Source organism: Haliotis rubra, unplaced genomic scaffold (assembly GCF_003918875.1).
Source record: "Haliotis rubra isolate DU_JTF1 unplaced genomic scaffold, ASM391887v1 Scf1411, whole genome shotgun sequence".
NCBI classification, from domain to species: Eukaryota; Metazoa; Mollusca; class Gastropoda; order Lepetellida; family Haliotidae; genus Haliotis; species Haliotis rubra.
Genome location: NW_025765350.1, coordinates 146,205 through 152,204, shown reverse-complemented (window position 1 = coordinate 152,204; position 6,000 = coordinate 146,205).

Genomic DNA, 6,000 nt, shown 5'->3' with positions numbered 1-6,000 from the left:
TCAAGGTCCAATTCTGCCCCCAGGACGATGGCGTCCACGGTCCTGATAGCAAAGGTGAAGACTAATTCACATCCTTGATACTTACTACACAGTTGATGAATGCGAAACTATATGCTGAATCATTAAAACTCTGTAACCTAAAATAAAAGTTGTAACTTTGCACAAAACTTCATGGTCAAGAAGGGTACGTTTTGTGTTTTCTTCAAAAGATTGTTTGCAAACATGCTTGCCTGGTCCTCTGTCGGCTTCTTGGCAGTCGTCCTACCTCCACAAGAGTCCTTGGTACACTTCTGTCCAAAGAATGTCTTCTTGGCACTCGTCCTGCGTCTGGGGGACTTCAAGGTCCAATTCTGCCCCCAGGACGATGGCGTCCACAGTCCTGAAAGTAAAGGTGAAGAATATTTTAACATTTCACATCATTGATACTTACTAAACACTTTATGAATGTGAAAAGCATATGCTGAATGGGGAGAAAGGTGTAACCTGAAACACAGATTGTAACTTTCCAGAATACGTCATAGCGAACAAGGTTGTTTTGTATGTTTTCTTTAAGACATTGTTTGAAAAGCTTACCTGTCTGGTCCTCAATTGGCTTCTTTGCAGTCGTCCTGCCTCCACAAAGGTCCTTGGTCCACTTCTGTCCATGCAATGTCTTCTTGGCACTCGTCCTGCCTTGGGGGACTTCAAGGTTCAATTCTGCCCCCAGGACGATGGCGTCCACGGTCCTGATAGCAAAGGTAAAGAATATTTCACAACATTGATGCTTACTAAACACTTTAAGAATGTGAAAAGCATATGCTGAATGGGGAGAAAGGTGTAACCTGAAACACAGATTGTAACTTTCAAGAATACGTCGTGGTGAACAAGGTTGTTTTGTATGTTTTCTTAAAACATTGTTTGAAAAGCTTACCTGCCTGGTCCTCTGTCGGCTTCTTGGCAGTCGTCCTGCCTCCACAAGAGTCCTTGGTCCACTTTTGTGCATGGGATGTCTACTTGGCAGTAGTCCTGCCTCTGGGGGACTTCAAGGTCCAATTCTGCCCCCAGGACGATGGCGTCCACGGTCCTGAAAGTAAAGGTGAAGAATATTTTAACATTTCACATCATTGATACTTACTAAACACTTTATGAATGTGAAAAGCATATGCTGAATGGGGAGAAAGGTGTAACCTGAAACACAGATTGTAACTTTCCAGAATACGTCGTGGTGAACAAGGTTGTTTTGTATGTTTTCTTTAAGACATTGTTTGAAAAGCTTACCTGTCTGGTGCTCAATCGGCTTCTTGGCTGTCGTCCTGCCTCTGGGGGACTTCAAGGTCCAATTCTGCCCCCAGGACGATGGCGTCCACGGTCCTGATAGCAAAGGTAAAGAATATTTCACAACATTGATACTTACTACACAGTTGATGAATGCGAAAGTATATGCTGAATCGTTATAAATCTGTAACATAAAATACAAGTTGTAACTTTGTACAAAACATCATGGTCAACAAGGGTACGTTTTATGTTTTCTTCAAAAGATTGTTTGCAAACATGCTTGCCTGGTCCTCTGTCGGCTTCTTGGCAGTCGTCCTTCCTCCACAAGAGTCCTTGGTACACTTCTGTCCATGGAATGTTTTCTTGGCACTCGTCCTGCCTCTGGGGGACTTCAAGGTCCAATTCTGCCCCCAGGACGATGGCGTCCACGGTCCTGAAAGTAAAGGTGAAGAGTACTTTAACTTTTCATGTCATTGATACTGACTAGATAGATAATGAATACCAAAAGTATATGCTGAATGGTGAATAAAATGCTGTAACCTGAAACACAAGTTGTAACTTTGCACAAAACATCATGCTGAACAAGTTTTATTTTTATTTTCTCTTCAAAAAGATTGTTTGAAACTTTGCCTGCCTGGTTGACGGTCCTAATGATAAAGGTAAAGAGTAGTTTACATCATTCATGCTTACCACACAGATTATGACCGAATGAGTGTAGTTTTATTCCGCTTTTAGCAATATTCCAGCACTATCACAGCTGGGAGCAACAAATATAGGCTTCACACATACTACCCATATGAGAAATCGAATCAGGGTCGTTTTTGGCGTGACGAGCGAACGCTTTAACCACTTGGTTCTCCCACAATCCCCACCGATTTTGAATACAAAACGAATATGCCGAGTCGTGAAAAACGAGATTGTACCTGAATATCGAACTGATATATTGCAATACTTTTACCAACTGGCGGTCCTAGTCGGCCAGTACACTGCCTCCCAAAGTGACCGTGCGGGACTTGCTCTGTCTGGGAACTACCTACTGAAGGAATAAGTGGTGGGTAAGAACTAAGTTTATGCCATCTGTATGACAGCATCATGCAGGGCATGCATGAGGGTCCCTATCTGGCCTAACATCTAAAATCTACCAGTCAAGTGCAGTCAGCATTTGGCCTACTGGGGAATGCTGAGAAAGACGTGGAGCCACAGAGTGTAGCAGCCCTAACTAGCTGGTATGTTGCTGCAACAACCTTCCTGACTGGACAGCCAGGCCTAGCACCGAACCTACTCCACAGTACAGTCGGCGGGGACCTACGCGCGAAAGCGGAGAGACTGTGGAGCCACCATTAGACAAAAACTCGTCCCATCAGTCTCTCGGAAAAGCAGTGTACTGAAGTCCGTGGGTGGAGGGACGCAACAGCAAATCCAGAATGTACCAGGGTTCCCGCGTCTGAAAGAAATGAGTAATGCATAATCATCAGGAATCACTTCGCAGGAATCACATTTCGCAGGTATGTAGATTTGTTTAATAACAATGAGTAAGTGTGGTTTTATGCCGCTGTAGCAATATTCCAACTGGGGACATCAGAAGTGGGCGTGACACATAGTACCTAAGTGGGGAATCGAACCCTGGCACTCGGAATGGCGAGCCAACACTGTAACCACTAGGCTACACCACCTCTCCGTTTACTTGCGCAAAATAGTATCCACCTTTCCCATCTATATCAACATGGGTGTATACTTGAGGGAATGATTGTGCACTATACATTCATAAGACATTATCGTGAACAAGCATGTTTTCTTCAAATTAGAGTTTCAAAAACTTGCCTGCTTTGTCCTCTGTCGTCTTCGTCGCTGTCGTCCTGCCTCTGGTGGACGTCAAGGTCCAATTCTGCCCCCAGAACGATGGCGTCCACGATCCTGAAAGTAAAGGTGAAGAATATTTTAACATTTCACATCATTGATAATTACTAAACACTTCATGAATGTGAAAAGCATATGCTGAATGGGGAGAAAGGTGTAACCTGAAACACAGATTGTAACTTTCCAGAATACGTCATGGTGAACAAGGTTGTTTTGTATGTTTTCTTAAATCATTGTTTGAAAAGCTTACCTGCCTGGTCCTCTGTCGGCTTCCTGGGACTCGTCCTGCCTCCACAAGAGTCCTTGGTCCACTTTTGTCCATGGGATGTCTTCTTGGCAGTCGTCCTGCCTTGGGGGACTTCAAGGTCCAATTCTGCCCCAGGACGATGGCGTCCACGGTCCTGATAGCAAAGGTGAAGACTAATTCACATCCTTGATACTTACTACACAGTTGATGAATGCGAAACTATATGCTGAATCATTAAAACTCTGTAACCTAAAATAAAGTTGTAACTTTGCACAAAACTTCATGGTCAAGAAGGGTACGTTTTGTGTTTTCTTCAAAAAGATTGTTTGCAAACATGCTTGCCTGGTCCTCTGTCGGCTTCTTGGCAGTCGTCCTACCTCCACAAGAGTCCTTGGTACACTTCTGTCCAAAGAATGTCTTCTTGGCAGTCGTCCTGCCTCTGGGGGACTTCAAGGTCCAATTCTGCCCCCAGGACGATGGCGTCCACGGTCCTGAAAGTAAAGGTGAAGAATATTTTAACATTTCACATCATTGATACTTACTAAACACTTTATGAATGTGAAAAGCATATGCTGAATGGGGAGAAAGGTGTAACCTGAAACACAGATTGTAACTTTCCAGAATACGTCATAGCGAACAAGGTTGTTTTGTATGTTTTCTTTAAGACATTGTTTGAAAAGCTTACCTGTCTGGTCCTCAATTGGCTTCTTTGCAGTCGTCCTGCCTCCACAAGAGTCCTTGGTCCACTTCTGTCCATGCAATGTCTTCTTGGCACTCGTCCTGCCTTGGGGGACTTCAAGGTTCAATTCTGCCCCCAGGACGATGGCGTCCACGGTCCTGATAGCAAAGGTAAAGAATATTTCACAACATTGATGCTTACTAAACACTTTAAGAATGTGAAAAGCATATGCTGAATGGGGAGAAAGGTGTAACCTGAAACACAGATTGTAACTTTCCAGAATACGTCATGGTGAACAAGGTTGTTTTGTATGTTTTCTTAAAACATTGTTTGAAAAGCTTACCTGCCTGGTCCTCTGTCGGCTTCTTGGCAGTCGTCCTGCCTCCACAAGAGTCCTTGGTCCACTTTTGTGCATGGGATGTCTACTTGGCAGTAGTCCTGCCTCTGGGGGACTTCAAGGTCCAATTCTGCCCCCAGGACGATGGCGTCCACGGTCCTGAAAGTAAAGGTGAAGAATATTTTAACATTTCACATCATTGATACTTACTAAACACTTTATGAATGTGAAAAGCATATGCTGAATGGGGAGAAAGGTGTAACCTGAAACACAGATTGTAACTTTCCAGAATACGTCGTGGTGAACAAGGTTGTTTTGTATGTTTTCTTTAAGACATTGTTTGAAAAGCTTACCTGTCTGGTGCTCAATCGGCTTCTTTGCAGTCGTCGTCCTGCCTCTGAGTCCTTGGTCCACTTCAAGGTCCAATTCTGGCCCCTGCCTTGGGGACGATGCCCCCGGACGATGGCGTCCACGGTCCTGATAGCAAAGGTAAAGAATATTTCACAACATTGATACTTACTACACAGTTGATGAATGCGAAAGTATATGCTGAATCGTTATAAATCTGTAACATAAAATACAAGTTGTAACTTTGTACAAAACATCATGGTCAACAAGGGTACATTTTATGTTTTCTTCAAAAGATTGTTTGCAAACATGCTTGCCTGGTCCTCTGTCGGCTTCTTGGCAGTCGTCCTGCCTCCACAAGAGTCCTTGGTACACTTCTGTCCATGGAATGTTTTCTTGGCACTCGTCCTGCCTCTGGGGGACTTCAAGGTCCAATTCTGCCCCCAGGACGATGGCGTCCACGGTCCTGAAAGTAAAGGTGAAGAGTACTTTAACTTTTCATGTCATTGATACTGACTAGATAGATAATGAATACCAAAAGTATATGCTGAATGGTGAATAAAATGCTGTAACCTGAAACACAAGTTGTAACTTTGCACAAAACATCATGCTGAACAAGTTTTATTTTTATTTTCTCTTCAAAAGATTGTTTGAAACTTTGCCTGCCTGGTTGACGGTCCTAATGATAAAGGTAAAGAGTAGTTTACATCATTCATGCTTACCACACAGATTATGACCGAATGAGTGTAGTTTTATTCCGCTTTTAGCAATATTCCAGCACTATCACAGCTGGGAGCAACAAATATAGGCTTCACACATACTACCCATATGAGAAATCGAATCAGGGTCGTTTTTGGCGTGACGAGCGAACGCTTTAACCACTTGGTTCTCCCACAATCCCCACCGATTTTGAATACAAAACGAATATGCCGAGTCGTGAAAAACGAGATTGTACCTGAATATCGAACTGATATATTGCAATACTTTACCAACTGGCGGTCCTAGTCGGCCAGTACACTGCCTCCCAAAGTGACCGTGCGGGACTTGCTCTGTCTGGGAACTACCTACTGAAGGAATAAGTGGTGGGTAAGAACTAAGTTATGCCATCTGTATGACAGCATCATGCAGGGCATGCACGAGGGGTCCCTATCTAGCCTAACATCTAAAATCTACCAGTCAAGTGCAGTCAGCATTTGGCCTACTGGGGAATGCTGAGAAAGACGTGGAGCCACAGAGTGTAGCAGCCCTAACTAGCTGGTATGTTGCTGCAACAACCAT